This window comes from Rutidosis leptorrhynchoides, chromosome 2 (assembly GCF_046630445.1).
Source record: "Rutidosis leptorrhynchoides isolate AG116_Rl617_1_P2 chromosome 2, CSIRO_AGI_Rlap_v1, whole genome shotgun sequence".
Classification (NCBI taxonomy): domain Eukaryota; kingdom Viridiplantae; phylum Streptophyta; class Magnoliopsida; order Asterales; family Asteraceae; genus Rutidosis; species Rutidosis leptorrhynchoides.
The window spans coordinates 651,859,991-651,877,913 of NC_092334.1; positions in this window are offsets into that span (position 1 = coordinate 651,859,991).

Below are 17,923 nucleotides of genomic sequence, written 5' to 3' on the forward strand. Positions count from 1 at the left end.
AAGAAAACAAAGTTAGGTATTTTTTTTTCCTTTATAACCTAAAAACGTTTTTATGCATGCACACCATTTCTTCACCCCATTTTCTCATACTTACACTTCCATTTCTCTCTCAAAATACTCTTAACTTCATACTTGATCATCTCCAAGCATTTTCCCCATCATTTAGCTTCAAAAACCTTACTTAAACACCATAAGAAAACCATACAAAAACACTTCAAGAAATCCTTCCAAGAACACAAACTTACTTCCAATCTTTCATCCAATTCCATCACCCTTTTGGTTCTAGCTTTTTACTCCTCTTTTACAGCAACCTTGTTCAAGGAACTTGAGGTAGTATCTATGTTCATAACCTTATTCGATTCATATATATATATAGCTATCATATTTTGTGGTATACAATTTTAACAACAAGAACATAGTTTGAAAGTTTTCAAACTTGTTTGCAAACTAAATAGATCCTTCTAACTTAACTTTTAAAATACTTCAAGACCTGTAATATAACTTAAATATATGCTAACTTAACAAGGTATAACTTGGTTTTTCAAAGAATATCTTAAAAACTGTTTTTACGACGTCGGAGTGCAACCGGGGACTGTTTTGGGTTGGATAATTAAAAACCATTTTAAACTTTGAATTGGAGGTTTATTTTCTGGAAAAATAATTTTTACTATGAATATGATAACACATAAAAATTTCATGATTTAATTCAAAGTATAAGTATTTTTAGAAAAATAGTCATTAAGTGTTATTTTTTTGTAACAAAAATGTTTAACTTCATAAGTTTCACTAAAGTTTCACCTATGCCGTGTGATTTTGAATACAAACCAAGGTATTTTCAGTTCATAGTCTTAAAGAGGGACTCGATCCAAGGAGATGGCAAGTTGAATCAACGAAAACGGATTTGTAACGAAGAAACTATGACCGAAACAAAATTGGTTATCCTAGACTTGTTTAACTTCGGGATTAATTGGGAAAAATTAAATAAATCACATATTTCTAAGATAACATGATATTTTATATATATGTACTTATAATTCAATTTTATATGGTTCAGGATCACCCGTAAACAACACGAGAAGATTAATCATAAGATCCCATGTTTGTACGCAACACGTCATTTGACAACACCGGTACTTTATGTACGCAACACGTCATTTGACAACACCGGTACCGTGGGTCAAGATTAATCTCGACCAATACATATACGATGGGGTTTTATTTATTTCGTTGGGGGTTTTATTTATTTCATTGCGGGTATATTAAACATCTAAAAATGAACCATTAAAATTGAATTACTAACAACGAGCTGCTAACTACGGACTAAGGAATTATTCAAAGTATTAAAAGTATAACAAGTATATATATGTGACGTTTGTTTAAAAAGAAAAGGTATTGATATATTATATATGGATAGGTTCGTGATATCAACCGGAGACCAAGTCAAATTATATATATCTTCAAGACGAAAGTGAGTATATAGTCCCACTTTTAAACTCTAAATATTTCGGGATGAGAATACATGTATTTTATGTTTTACGTTATGGACACAAGTAACTGAAAAATATATTCTACGTTGAGTTGTACCACTGGCATACTTCCCTGTAGCTTGGTAACTGTTATTTACAGCGGTATTGTAAACGCGAATCCTGTTGATAGATCTATCGGGCCTGACAACCCCAACCGGACTGGACGACCAGTATTCAACGGTTGCACAGTACTTCGTTTCGTGACTACACTTGGTACGGTGTAGTAAGATTTCATAATAAAGGGAATATGCGACGTGATTAAATGTTAAGTATGGTTACCAAGTGCTCAACCACTTAGAATATTTTTATTAAAATGTTTATATATGAAATCTTGTGGTCTATATTTATATCGCTGTCGACATTAAACCTATATCTCACCAACTTTATGTTGACATTTTAAAGCATGTTATTCTCAGGTATGAATTAAGTCTTCCGCTGTGCATTATCTCGTACTAAGGATACTACTTGAGGCCATTAAGGACTTATATCATAAGGCGTTGCATTCGAGTCATTGAAGTTCATAGAGACTATTATTAAGTAAATGGCGGTTTAGGTCATTTGAATATTATGAAATGTCAGGCGAATATGTCAATTATGGATGTAACTATAGATTGCCTTTTAAGAATAAATGCAACGTTTGTAAGATGTATCATATAGAGGGCAAGTACCTCGCAATGTTATCAACTATTGTAATTCGTTTGTAATCAATATGGACAACGTCCGGATGATTAGTTTCGGATCCTTTCAGTTATATAGATAAATTTATATTTAATTTATACAATTTATATAACTAATACTTATATAAATACTAATAATACTACTTTCTTTAATATTACTACAAACACTTAATAAATATAATACAATAATAAAAGTATATTACTAATATTAATAACAATAACAATAACAATAATAGATAATAATAGAAGTAAAAATCATAATAATAATAATCATAATAATTAATAACAATAATAAAAAAAATAGTTGTGTATACCCTTTAAAGCTTGTGTAAAAAGAATTGCCCCTAATGAGGCTCGAACCCGCGACCTCCCACTAACCAACACCACTCCTTAACTGTTGAACCGATCATTTGTTTCTTGAATTATCTCGCGTGTAAAAATATATAACATATATGAACCGTTTATCAGTAAACTCAACATTATTTTTGAATGCATCACCCCCCTTTTTTTTTTTTTTTTTAATCTCCATATCATAATTACAGAGTCATCAAATCTTATGTATCATCACCATAAGATCATAATTTTTTTTTTGATCTTCATCGCTTATAGAGTTAAACATTACAACCACCATCTTTTCATTTAACTTCTCGGCCCAAGAAACAAAATAAACACTCACAGCCCAAACTGAGAAAACCAATTCATAGTCCAAAGTCACAAGCCTAATTTGATAAACCCATTTAAACGGCCCAAGCTAGATTCGAAAACAGGAAAAAAAAAAGAGCGAAGAAAACGTGGTGGCCATCAATAATTTTAGTGACATCGGCTTCTTTTTTTTTTTTTATAAAAAGAAAAACAAGTGGTGTTATTTATATCACAATTGTCGGCCACTAATGAAACACATATTAACATTTGTTTATTTTATTGATCCAACCTGCAAGAATATATAGTAACCGAATGTTTTTGGATTTTTGGGATATGTCGAGTTCGAAACGAATATAAGCAGAGGATATAACAGCAGTCAAACATAAAAAGAAGAATATGGCAGCTTGGGGTGACTTGTTGTGATCCTGTTCAATTGAAACAGAAAATAGTCGCGGCAATGGTGGTTGTAGGGTGATGGTTGATTGTTCACAAAAAGAAAAACGAGGAGGAAGAAGGATAGGGAGGTAGATGAAGAAGAGAGAGAGATGGAGATGAGGTAAAGATTTAATGGAGAAGATGGTTGTCGTGGTGGATTTGTGGTGTTCACGGTGGTGATTCACAATCAACTAAAGGTGGTGTTAGTGGTGTCGGTTTGATCGTGATTTGAACATAACAGGAAAGATATCGTGGTGTTGGTGAAGGTGTTGAGATTATAATCGATTAGAAACAGGAGCATAAATATTGCAACTTGATTATGGTTTGTGGTTTTGATATTCAAATAGTGACGGGTGTGGTTGTGTGGGTGATGGGACGAACCAAGAAAAACAATTAATAAGTGGATTTGTGTTTGATCGATCCAAAATAGAAAACTTGTTAGCGGTAGTAAAAATAGTGGCGAGAGTGGTGAAGGTTTAAATGTGGTTTCGTATGATGGTGATAAGATGATAATGGATGGTGATGATCAAAGTTGATGGAGGTAGAAGGTGTTGTAGTAGTTGTTCAAGATGACTCGATGATGGCTATTTGGGGTTGCCGAATAAGGTGATCATGGTGGTAGTAATTTTAGCTTAAGAAGGTGTCTCTCGTACATGAATCGAAACACATAATATACATAAAGGGTGGTGTGTTTTGTTGTTTTAAATCTCAACATATTTATCATGTATATGTATTAGGTAGATAGGAAAATAAAATAGATAGGATAGATAGTAAGTTCACTGGTGAATGAAACATATAACGGAAAGTAACACAGTATTAAATTAAATATAATATAATTAACTTTTCTAATTTAAACGTGTAATATTAATTCTTAGCAGCCTCAGTTTTAAATTATTCTACCGACACTTTTAAAATATCTACCAACACTATTGCACGAGGTAATATTTCGTGTCCATTGCTAAACAGTTAACATATAAAAGTTTTCTGAAAAATCCTCAATTTTTAAATTAAGTCCATTTGTTTGTTTTGGTCATTATGGTATAAAATTTGATTATTAATTACTAAATAAAAATTACATTGACTGTCCCCCTCAATTCTGGTTAAAATATAAAAAGTGTTAAAATTTAATTACTAGGTCCTAAATACATTTTTTAGTAAGCCTAAAATTTATAGAACTCATTTTCGGATCACCGTTTATTTTAGAATTATATAAGTTTGTATTTAACTTGCTTAATATCGATCGACTGACAAACGAGTGCTATTATCGTTTACTAAATAAATTCGGAACCATATAAATATACATTCAATATACCTTATATATATATATATATATATATATATATATATATATATATATATATATATATATATATATATATATATATATATATAGATTTATTTTAATATCATATATTATTTTATTTACATAATTAATTAACCAATATAATATTTTAATTTATAATAATTAATATATATATATATATATATATTTATTTATTTATTTATTTATTTATATATTTATTTACACATAATGGTTCGTGAATCATCGGGAATAGTCGAAGGGTACTTGATTACATGAACACAGTTCAAAGTTTTTGAAATATTAACATTATAGTTTTTGCTTATCGTGTCGAAATCATATAAAGATTCAGTTTAAATTTGGTCGGAAATTCCCGGGTCATCACAGTACCTACCCGTTAAAGAAATTTCATCCCGAAATTTGAGTGAGGTGGTCATGGCTAACAATAAAAATGTTTTTATGACCAATATGAGTTGATAATTAGAGGTTTATCATCATTGAATAATAACGATAAAATAATTCGATTATTCTAAGAATGCGAATGAAGCTATCGCAAAAGAGTGAATTGAAGAAAATAAGATTTTCTTTAGCTTTTGACGTAAACAGGGTTGAATTCCGGAATTCAAGGGATTTAAAGAAAATCTTCGAAATCTAAAAGATTTGATTCTTCGGCGAGTAAGGAAATTAAAATCTCTATAATTAAATACGGTGATCTGCCTCGATTGCTTGGTCTGGTATTTCCACTATAAATGAACTTCTTCCATTCCATTACTTCCTACCACTCCCATTTTCTATATTTTAATTCATACTTTCAAATCATCAGTCTATATGCTTCATCCAGTTCTAATCCTTAATATTTTCCTAATTATTCTTTCTGTCATCCTTCTTTTTAATCTTCCTCCAGAAGAATCTGTTTACTTCTACTATTATCTTGGGGTGATTTTATTCTTAATTATACCGTGTCTTTATATTGCTATTCGTATTAATATCCACGGTTTGTAATCTCCGTGTTGTTGTTAGGCTTTATATTTTCTCTTATATTTTGGAGCTCTTTTGCCTTTTTATTCTCTTCTCGACCTCTAGTAAAGCGAGTAATAATCCAGAATTCGTAAGTATGAAGTTTTGAATGAACTTAATGTTCTAAGCAAGAAAGAACGTGATAGCACGATTTGATTTGTCAAATTACCAGAGTCACTGAGAATAGAACTATCAAGAATTGTAAGACCCAAATATTGATTATACATAATGTATTTATGGTGTATGAGGCGTGTATGAAGTGTACGTATTGCTTGCTCGAACGTCGAAGGAAACTGGACGTTGTCCGAAGTGACAAGGTGTGTACGTATCTTTTCAACCCCAAATAAAGTTTGTGTTGATGTTACAAAGCCTTACCATTGGAAAGGAAATCTTATCACGTTTCCAACGATATTTGATTCATCGAAAACCGAGCTACGGTCAAAAAGTTATGGCCAAAACAAGAAACTGAAAACTGACCTGAAGGTTGGAGCGGCGCTCCACCTTTCGGCGCGGCGCGCCGAACCCGTCTGATGCAATTTTCAGCCTTTTTAAAAGGCCTAAATGAAGGGTACTTTGGTCTTTTCACTTGGGGTCGGTTTGGGGTCATCAAAACTGATCCTTTGATCAGTTTGGATCACATTTTCACTCACCAAACACTCCCAACCTTATCTAGTGAGAGAGTAAGAGTTTTAGAGAGAGAGAGGTGGATTTAGAGAAGAAGGAGGCGGATTCTCATCAAAGCTCGAGTTCTAAAGTTGTTCCTTTCGTTCCTAGCTACGTTGTGGTGGTATTGGTAAGCTCAAACTCCGAATTTCATCTATTTGAGTTGATATTCAAGTTAGGGTTTTGAGTTAGTTTGTGGTAAAACCCTTTTAGGTGATGAAATGGGTTTAGTGAAGCTAGTAATTGGGTTTATTGTTAATTGTTGGTGGATTTTGGGTTGGTGAACTAATTGGCAATGTTTAGGACTTGAAATTGAGTTTAATCACTTAAGTTAGTGATTATGGAAGTATTGAAACCCATTTAAGGTTATTTTGTTGACTAACTTTGACTTTGGGTCAAATTAGGGTTTGGTGGTGATTGTGACCCAATTGGCGATTTAATGAGGTTTATAAACTTAAAATGGATTAAGTTGAAGTATAAAACCGAGTTAAATGTGTTTTGGGGTCAAAACTTGTAAAGAATGAGATTTTGACCTTTATGGGTCAAAATTAGGGTTTAAGTGTCAAAATGGGTATGACACGTGTTTAACACTTGAGTTCGGGTTTATTTGGCATATTAGGACCATTCTCACTTGTGTTAGTGATTATTGGTTAATTTTGGGCACGGTTTGTGCTTGGAAGTGCATTTGGGTCGAAATTACACTAAGTGACGAATTGGGTTGATTTGTAAATCCACTCTAAGTGTATTGTTGTAATTGTGATAATGGAATAGGTATTTTCCATTGGCGAGTTGCGGTTTACTTGGAGGCTTTCTTCAAGACTTCAAGGTGAGTGTTAATATCCTATGTGCATATGTATGTGTAGGATGGGTGCGGGTCGGGTGAAGTGATTCTCGGCTATAGAGCTCACTTCACATATAGATGGATTTGATGGACTTTTGTATGAGTCCAATTGGCACGGTTGTGCGTTTTGGTTGACCATCTTTGGCGAAGTACCCGTTCGCGTGTACATTATCACACGTGGTTGTGATGTGGTTGATATAACCCCAATGGCGAAGGGTATAATATTGAGAAGTGAATCGCGTGTGTATTCGGATTCACGATGACGCGTGTGGTTTCGGTCATCTTATTGTATTGTGGAAATGAATCTCGTGTAGTTCGGATTCATGGTGACTCGTGTAGTTCGGTCATCTTATTGAGGTAGTAATCTCGTGTGGTTTCGGATTACTAAGGCTCGTGTAGTTCGGCCAACCTCGATGTTGTGAAGATAGTAATCTCGTGTGGTTTCGGATTACTAAGGCTCGTGTAGTTCGGCCAATCTTCATTGTGGTATTTGGTTCTCGGTATTGGGTTAAGGTGTTAACCTTGTTCGTTTATATTATTATATATTAATGTATTGTTGTGTTGTAGCTAACCCTCCGGGTGTAGCTATTTGGCGTTGTTCACATCGTCGTTGGTGAACTTATATTGTTATTGTATCTTTAGCTCGTTGCTTAGAGATCGTACGGTATGCTTAGTGTAGTGCCTTATATGGATGCCTCGGTATGCGGTATTTGTTATTTTGTGGCGTGTCCATTTTATACATATATATGTATGTAGTATATTATCATTCACTAAGCGTTAGCTTACCCTCTCGTTGTTGACTCTTTTTATAGATTGCATGCGGATGGTGGCTCGGGTAAGCGCGAGGATTAGAGGACTTGCATAGTTTGCGTAGAAGGCTTGCTTTTGGATTTATTAGGATTGGGTAGCGTATCCCCAATCGCCATGCTCGGCTTTGTTTTGTATTAAAAGTCTTATGGTCGAAAATTGTATTTCGATACTTAAAGGGTAATTTGGGTCGATGTGGGCCCCGCTTCGTAAACTAAATTTTATTAATGGAACGCGCTAGTTTTTATATATTGAACATGCGGTTAAAAGCGTTTTGTCTAAATACGTCGGGAACTAGTCAAACATTTTCGCATTTAAAGACTTTCCGGACAGTCAGGTTTGGCGCGCCGCGCCAGGTGGCAGTTCAGCAAATTTTTTTTTTGTTTTGTAATTTTACACGGTTTAATCGCGGGTTGGTTTGGGTTCTTACAAGTGGTATCAGAGCATGGTCTAAGGGATTTAGGTGACTTGAGATAGGTGCCTAGACTTAGACTTGTGTGTGCTTAAATTGTTGCGGGACTTGTAGGATTACGGGTCGGAATGGGTTTGGTTAGTGCCTTGGCTATAGGTTGACTAACGTTTATATTAGTAATGCGGATATTATTAATATGTTGTTGTGTTGTGATAATAATTCTCGCGTGTGTTTGTACTGCGTAGAATTTTGGTTGTGTTTGTGTATATCATCGAGCGAGACGGTAGTTGTACTAACGAGTCGATGCGGCATGTGTGCGTAATAAGAACTTGCAAACCTTATTACGGGTGCAAATCGTGTCTAACAAGTGATGTACGATGAGTGTTTAGCAAGATGGGGTTGTGTCGTGCGTACGGTTTTACACGTTCGTGGACTAATCGTTTTGCATTCTTTAGAATGACGACGCGAAACGAGACCGAGGCGAATGATGTGGAGTTTAACGCTAGGGTTGCAGTCGCCGTTGCGGAGCAAATGGGTGCGTTAGAAGAAAGAATGGAAAGGAGGTATTCCGAACTTCAAAGTAGTGGTGAAATGGAGCGTTATCTTAAGAGCTTCATGAGGACTAAACCCCCGATGTATGATGGAAAGCCGGATCCTTTGGTAAGCACAACTTGGATTTCGGACGTCGAAGGGTGTTTCCGTACTATTGATTGCCCTCCTGAGAGAAAGACGAGACTCGCTACGAGTTTGTTGCGGTGTAGGGCAAGGGATTGGTTGGATGGTAAGATTGATCTTGTCGGTGGCGAGACGTTTATGGCTTTATCGTGGGACGACTTTAAGGAGGAATTTTTCGAGGAGTTCTAGACTTCGGCCGATTTGTGGGAATTGCGTAATGAGTCGCGAAATTTGCGACAAGGATCTATGGATTTGAGTACTCTCAAGACGACCTTTATGGCGAAGGCTCGTTTTTGTCCGGAGTATTTGGGGAATGATCGTTTGTTGATGGGAGATTTCTATCGGACCTTGAATGATGACTTGAAAAGTAAAATTAGCCGGGGTCAAGCGAAATCGTTTTCGGAATTATTCGACTTGGCTAGAGGTTTCGAGTCGTATTCACGATCGAAAAAGGGTGAACCTTCAAGTGAGCGAAGGGTCGTTTCTTATGGTGCTCCGAGTAAGAGGGCTAAGGGTCCGAGTGTGAGCACGGGTGGTACGCGAACGGGTATGTCGGATTCTAGTGCGGCTATATGTTACAATTGTGGCGTGAGGGGTCACAAGTCTTGGGAATGTTCGGTACCAAAGGGTGATGGTATGTTGTGCTTCAATTGCCAAAAAGAAGGACATCGTAAGTCGGAATGTCCCAAGTTAGCGGGGACGGGTGCGGCCAGGAGACGTTAAGGTACGTTTAATTTTGATAAATATGTCTTTTGATTATTTATTAAATGCCGTTTGAGTTTGAGTTGCGTGCCTTTGTTGTGCATGTTATGCTATGGGTGACGTTCCTAATGGAAGTACCCTATGTTGATGATTGATTGACGGGCGAAGGGCGTAAAACTTGGTGCAACCAAGCATTCCTTGGTATTTGGGAAACGTTTCTACCAAGCCACGGAAATGGTTTTGGTGTTTGGTTGTTAAGCGCGTGTTCGCTTTTATGTTGAAGTGACGAATCATGAGGTTCGTCGGTTGGTTGGAACCCTTGAGATCGAGTGTTTTAAATCTCAATGTGTGTTGGTAATGGAGTCTTTATGACGCAACATTAGGTGCCTCTTTTATACCTACTAGCGTGGTGTTCGACTCCGATTGTGTTGCGGTACACTTTTCGTACAAAGTGTTTAAGGGTTGGTTAAAATCCTTCGTGTGCTCAAGGTTGGAGCAAGATGTGGTAATGGGTCGTGTGAGCCCAATTGTTGGTAAAGTCTACCTGTGGTAGCATTATGCGGTTGTACGAGTTGTGGATATGGAACGTGGTTCTAAGTGGGGGAGTTACACTCCCGCACGAGGAAGTTTTAGTGTGAGATTTCGGATGATGCTTTTGGTAGATCCGGAAAATGTTGTCGAGACCTGGTTTGGTCGATTTGTGGTAGAGTACAATTTCGGATAAATTGTACTTATGGTTTGGATTTGAATCATCACCGAGGTGGTAACGTGGTAAATCTCGTTGAGAGATAATGGACGTGTTTGGCGAGCAAGGTGAAATCCTCCAGTTAAGGGAGGTGTGTGTCGGGTTCTCTTGTGGAGAATTATTGTTTGGTACCTATGTTTGGTATAGGTGGTTCTTGCTCGATTATGGTATGGTTGTTTGATGAAGCATGATCTTTAGGGTCCGCTGACTTCATCATGGGAATACGTGATTGGTGGAGCATGACTTTCGGGGTCCGCTGACTTCATCATGAGCATGGTGTTATATCGGTGAAGCATGATCTTCGGGTCCGCTGACTTCATTCGGTGTTGTGATTGGTGGAGCATGACCTTCGGGGTCCGCTGACTTCATCAAGGGAGTAGTGTTATTTCAGTATGGTGTAACACTATCGGGAAATGCGAGTACCGGTGGGAAATGCGAGTACCATTCCTATGTTGAGATTGTGAATCGCGTGTGGTTTCGGATTCACGATGGCGCGTGTGGTTTCGGTCATCTTAACTAAATGAATCTCGTGTAGTTCGAATTCATGGTGACTCGTGTAGTTCGGTCATCTTATTGAGGTAGTAATCTCGTGTGGTTTCGGATTACTAAGGCTCGTGTAGTTCGGCCAACCTCGATGTTGTGGAAGTGAATCTCGTGTAGTTCGGATTCACAAATGACTCGTGTGGTTTCGGTCATTGTATTGAGGAGTGAGTCTCGTGTAGTTCGGATTCACAAATGACTCGTGTAGTTCGGTCATTCCTCCGGGATAGTGACTCTCGTGTAGTTCGAATTCACTATGGCGCGTGTAGTTCGGTCATTCCCGATTGTTGTTGTGGTGAAGGTAGTGAGTCGCGTGTAGTTCGGATTCACTAGGGCGCGTGTGTTTTCGACCAGCCTTCGTGTCGTGTGATCTATTGGTTGTTTGATACACCAATGGTAGGGTCGTAAGGACCATGTTGCGGGAACTATCGGTCATTTTATACGTCGATGGTGGGGTCGTGAGGACCATGTTGTGGGATTAGTGAGGCGATAGCCGTGTTTCGCTCACATGTTTGTTACGGGTGTGACGATGGTTGATTTCGTACACCTTGGGTTTTGCGTTTCCATAGTCGTTTTGGGCGCTATCGGTTCTAGCCGTTGGATTATGATGTTACGGTAGTTGTGTATTGGTCGTATGGCGCACTACAAGGGATTTTTAGTGATTGGTGTAATCCGTAAGGGTTCGTTTGGTTCGGTCTTCATCGTTTCGGGTTGTTGACCTTAGGTCGATATTTGGTTGTTTTTAGCATTGTACTTGGAAAGGGTACACTATAGGGTTGATAACTCGGTACGAGATCGGTTGAGTTTTCCTGATAAATGGGGGATTGAGCAGGTTTTAGTGCTCGGATTTTAGTTTCGATAAAATTGCGGGTGACGATTTTAGTTGTTAAAGGCGATTCATTGGAAAGAATTGCTTAGAAAAGTCGGATTGGGACTTATAATTGAGGACCGTTGAGTAGTTCCGAATTGGTTAAGTGGAGAAGATCACGAGGACGTGATCGAGTTTAAGTGGGGGAGAGTTGTAAGACCCAAATATTGATTGTACATAATGTATTTATGGTGTATGAGGCGTGTATGAAGTGTACGTATTGCTTGCTCGAACGTCGAAGGAAACTGGACGTTGTCCGAAGTGACAAGGTGTGTACGTATCTTTTCAACCCCAAATAAAGTTTGTGTTGATGTTACAAAGCCTTACCATTGTAAAGGAAATCTTATCACGTTTCCAACGATATTTGATTCATCGAAAACGGAGCTACGGTCAAAAAGTTATGGCCAAAACAAGAAACTGAAAACTGACCTGAAGGTTGGAGCGGCGCTCCACCTTTCGGAGCGGCGCGCCGAACCCGTCTGATGCAATTTTCAGCCTTTTTAAAAGGCCTAAATGAAGGGTACTTTGGTCTTTTCACTTGGGGTCGGTTTGGGGTCATCAAAATTGATCCTTTGATCAGTTTGGATCACATTTTCACTCACCAAACACTCCCAACCTTATCTAGTGAGAGAGTAAGAGTTTTAGAGAGAGAGAGGTGGATTTAGAGAAGAAGGAGGCGGATTCTCATCAAAGCTCGAGTTCTAAAGTTGTTCCTTTCATTCCTAGCTACGTTGTGGTGGTATTGGTAAGCTCAAACTCCGAATTTCATCTATTTGATTTGATATTCAAGTTAGGGTTTTGAGTTAGTTTGTGGTAAAACCCTTTTAGGTGATGAAATGGGTTTAGTGAAGCTAGTAATTGGGTTTATTGTTAATTGTTGGTGGATTTTGGATTGGTGAACTAATTGGCAATGTTTAGGACTTGAAATTGAGTTTAATCACTTAAGTTAGTGATTATGGAAGTATTGAAACCCATTTAAGGTTATTTTGTTGACTAACTTTGACTTTGGGTCAAATTAGGGTTTGGTGGTGATTGTGACCCAATTGGCGATTTAATGAGGTTTATAAACTTAAAATGGATTAAGTTGAAGTATAAAACCGAGTTAAATGTGTTTTGGTGTCAAAACTTGTAAAGAATGAGATTTTGACCTTTATGGGTCAAAATTAGGGTTTAAGTGTCAAAATGGGTATGACACGTGTTTAACACTTGAGTTCGGGTTTATTTGGCATATTAGGACCATTCTCACTTGTGTTAGTGATTATTGGTTAGTTTTGGGCACGGTTTGTGCTTGGAAGTGCATTTGGGTCGAAATTACACTAAGTGACGAATTGGGTTGATTTGTAAATCCACTCTAAGTGTATTGTTGTAATTGTGATAATGGAATAGGTATTTTCCATTGGCGAGTTGCGGTTTACTTGGAAGCTTTCTTCAAGACTTCAAGGTGAGTGTTAATATCCTATGTGCATATGTATGTGTAGGATGGGTGCGGGTCGGGTGAAGTGATTCTCGGCTATAGAGCTCACTTCACATATAGATGGATTTGATGGACTTTTGTATGAGTCCAATTGGCACGGTTGTGCGTTTTGGTTGACCATCTTTGGCGAAGTACGCGTTCGCGTGTACATTATCACACGTGGTTGTGATGTGGTTGATATAACCCCAATGGCGAAGGGTATAATATTGAGAAGTGAATCGCGTGTGTATTCGGATTCACGATGACGCGTGTGGTTTCGGTCATCTTATTGTATTGTGGAAATGAATCTCGTGTAGTTCGGATTCATGGTGACTCGTGTAGTTCGGTCATCTTATTGAGGTAGTAATCTCGTGTGGTTTCGGATTACTAAGGCTCGTGTAGTTCGGCCAACCTCGATGTTGTGAAGATAGTAATCTCGTGTGGTTTCGGATTACTAAGGCTCGTGTAGTTCGGCCAATCTTCATTGTGGTATTTGGTTCTCGGTATTGGGTTAAGGTGTTAACCTTGTTCGTTTATATTGTTATATATTAATGTATTGTTGTGTTGTAGCTAACCCTCCGGGTGTAGCTATTTGACGTTGTTCACATCGTCGTTGGTGAACTTATATTGTTATTGTATCTTTAGCTCGTTGCTTAGAGATCGTACGGTATGCTTAGTGTAGTGCCTTATATGGATGCCTCGGTATGCGGTATTTGTTATTTTGTGGCGTGTCCATTTTATACATATATATGTATGTAGTATATTATCATTCACTAAGCGTTAGCTTACCCTCTCGTTGTTGACTCTTTTTATAGATTGCATGCGGATGGTGGCTCGGGTAAGCGCGAGGATTAGAGGACTTGCATAGTTTGCGTAGAAGGCTTGCTTTTGGATTTATTAGGATTGGGTAGCGTATCCCTAATCGCCATGCTCGGCTTTGTTTTGTATTAAAAGTCTTATGGTCGAAAATTGTATTTCGATACTTAAAGGGTAATTTGGGTCGATGTGGGCCCCGCTTCGTAAACTAAATTTTATTAATGGAACGCGCTAGTTTTTATATATTGAACATGCGGTTAAAAGCGTTTTGTCTAAATACGTCGGGAACTAGTCAAACATTTTCGCATTTAAAGACTTTCCGGACAGTCAGGTTTGGCGCGCCGCGCGGCCTATATGGCGTGCCGCGCCAGGTGGCAGTTCAGCAAATTTTTATTTTGTTTTGTAATTTTACACGGTTTAATCGCGGGTTGGTTTGGGTTGTTACAAGAATATACTTTCTTGATATGTTCATATTTTAAGCAGAATGAAAGAGTTATGTAACATGGTACGTGATGACGTTAGGATCTGTGAATCATCACTTCCCATTAGAAACTCAGCATGACTTACTGTAATATAATCACGTTGATCAAGTGTCATTATATTATACTAACTCATGCATCAGTTCCCAACATTACTTCAATAGCTTTCATATTTTAAGCTCGAAAGTTTACAGAATCTAGAACTAACAGTTTCTATATGATGTAACACTAATAGTATGAAGAGATTAATGATTTCAGATAAGAATAGTTATAAAAATATCTTCAGAAATATGGAGGATATTTATACTGAAATATACGATAATATCTTGGAATTTCTAATATCGAGGGATAATGAAGAAGGTTTATCCGTAAGGGTTTAGATTCGGAAGCAAGGTATTCGCTAAAGATTTCTTCAGAAACAGAATCATTTGGATTCTTTGAAGTCAAACTTATTCTTTGTGATTTGTCCACGGCTTCCTTCGTAGTTTCGCATAATCCGCTTTTTGGTACTAAATTTTCTATTGAGTGTTTCCAATATAATGATACACAGGAATAACGACGATGTATATAATTTCGGACGAGAATATTTATGAATATATCCTCAGAAATATCGAAGATATTGATGATGATATTTTGGAATTTCTAAGTTCGATGGTTGATGGAGAAAGATTTTCCGCAAGATTTTAACATGACTTCGGAGCAAGATATTCTCTAAAGATTTCAACGGATCCAGAATTATCTGGATTCTTTGAATATAGGGTATGGTCCTTGTATTTGTCCTTGGTCCCCTTCGTGGTTAGCTCAATCCGTTTTCCAGTTCCAACGTTTCTAAGCTTTTCCAACATATTATTCTTTATCATCAAACTTCCAGCGACTAAGGTCATTTACGGTTGCCTACAGTTTCTGCTGCTTCATTCAGTTTTTTCAACATTCAGAGTATTGATTTGTGACTGAGTGCTTTTCAGAATGAGAGATCATAATTCTAAGAGATAAATGTCATATATATAACCGTTGATGTAGATATGCTGTGAGTTTTCAAAGTACTGATTGCTGATTCCCGGTAATGGTTATGGCAGTTCTCGTTACAAGATGCGGATGAGTATATGATAGGGTTTCAATGAAGAAATATAATGATTTATCGAAGAGATTTAAACCAAGAAGCAACGAGGTTGCTTGTACGTCTGCTAGTAATATGGTAAAATATGGAAGGTTCCCCGGTAACAATAAAAGAACATACATAATAATTAAGGTGATAATAAGGTTGTTTCGAACGAAAAGTCGAAGTTGATTTGCTGAAGCTGTGACAAAATTTGCTACTTTGAAAAGGGATCGCAAGGTTATTTTTGCTAATAAATACCAAAGGATCTGACGCGGCTACGTGTTAAACTTTTACTCAGTTGCCGAGAGTTTCTCAGGTGCATAACTAAATGCATAAATCTTTCCCTCCGTAGATGAAGTGCTGTTGGTTCATCCTCTCGATTGAAGTGTTTTTAAGAATCATGAAAGGTTTGAATGCAGATTGGAATTGTCAAGATACAAATGAGGTTTAAGATGAAATCAAGTGGCAACTTGAAGAATTGTTTAGTCTCATATGTTATAAACAATATTTTAATTCATTTTTAATTGTCCAATGTTGATAGTTCTTAGTTGATAGTCTATAGTTAGCAGTTCAATAATTTAATACATAATATTCGAATTAATTACTACATATCGTGACCCGTGTACAGGTCTCAGACTCGATCACAACTCAAATTATATATATTATTTAAGAATCAACCTCAACCCTGTATAGAGAACTCGATCATTACTGCATATAGAGTGTCTATGGTGATTCCAAATAATATATATAGATGCGTCGATATGATATGTCAAAACCTTGTATACGTGTCCCGATATTTAAAGTACGTAAAATAAATAACATAATTTAAATGACTATAAATTAAATGCGTAAAGTAAATAACAGAAATTTAAATGACGATAAATAAAATTGCGATAATTAAATTGCGATAAATAAACTGCGATAAATAAAATGTAATCAGTTAGCTAGGAACAATTAGCGTGGATTCTTAACAAAATTCCTCGTAGTTAGTTTGTTTGTTTCTAACAAATTTTATTTTGTCGAATGTTTTCTTCATTATGCCACTTGTTGAATTCTGATAAATGAAAATCCAAATATGAAATTGGATGAATATGGTTATTCTGTGGTGAACGGATTTGTATATCGGTGGATGTAAGTAGGATAGTAAACGACTGTTGAATCAGCTTCGAAGAATGTACAATGTAACTTATTAATGTGAAATCTAAATATTCCTCGGGTATTACCTACCCGTTAAAATATTTTCACAATTAACACTTTGTACGAAATAATTTTTAATTACAATCTTTATGAAAACATATATACATATATATTTTCTTCAGATGTAATCATGGATTCATTGAGTTAATATGATATTAAACTCATTTGGTTTACCGTTAGAACTAGAATACATAATCTCTAAAACATTTAGAGATTACTTAATCGTCATGAAGAACGAAGATAATCGATGTAGAACGATACGTAGAATGATGATTATACTCGAGGTACAGAATGAGATGTTGAGGCATGAATTGTTGATGGTACTGGTGCTGTTACTGATGGTACTGTTGGTGTCGATGATGTTGCCGAAGCTGGTACATTTTGCACTACATTTTCCAAATTGATTACTCGAGCGCGAAGCTCGTTGACTTCTTCTATGGTTCCGGGATGATTGTCGGTCAGAACGAGTGGATGAATAAGGTTTAGAATTGTGGATAGAATATAATCGTTTCGAGATACTCTGGAAATGAGGCTGAAAATGGTGTTTCGAATAGGTTCGCCGGTAAATGTTTCAGGTTCTTCGTCAAGAGGTGAATTCGGTTGACGGAAAGGATCACCTTCTTCTTGTCTCCAATGATTAAGTAGACTACGAACCCATCAGATGAACTGGGGATAGCTGGTTGGTTAATTCATTCTGGTGATGTTGCTTCCGGAGCTTAGGTGAATATCCATGTCGGAATAGCTGTCGGAATAACTATCGGAATAGCTATCGAAATCTGAGGGACTTGAACTGGTTGAGGGATTCATCTCGCACGATCAGATGAAGGATTTTCGATAAAAAAAATAGATTATAGGATGTAGATTAGTACCCTGCAATACATAATTTACATATGCATATATAATACTAAAATCCCATAAGTTACGGAGGAATCTACAGAAAATGACAGGCAAAATTTATAATAACAGATACGCTAAGATATGAATTAGCAGATATGCTAAGATATGAATTTTGTCTATACACTAATCATG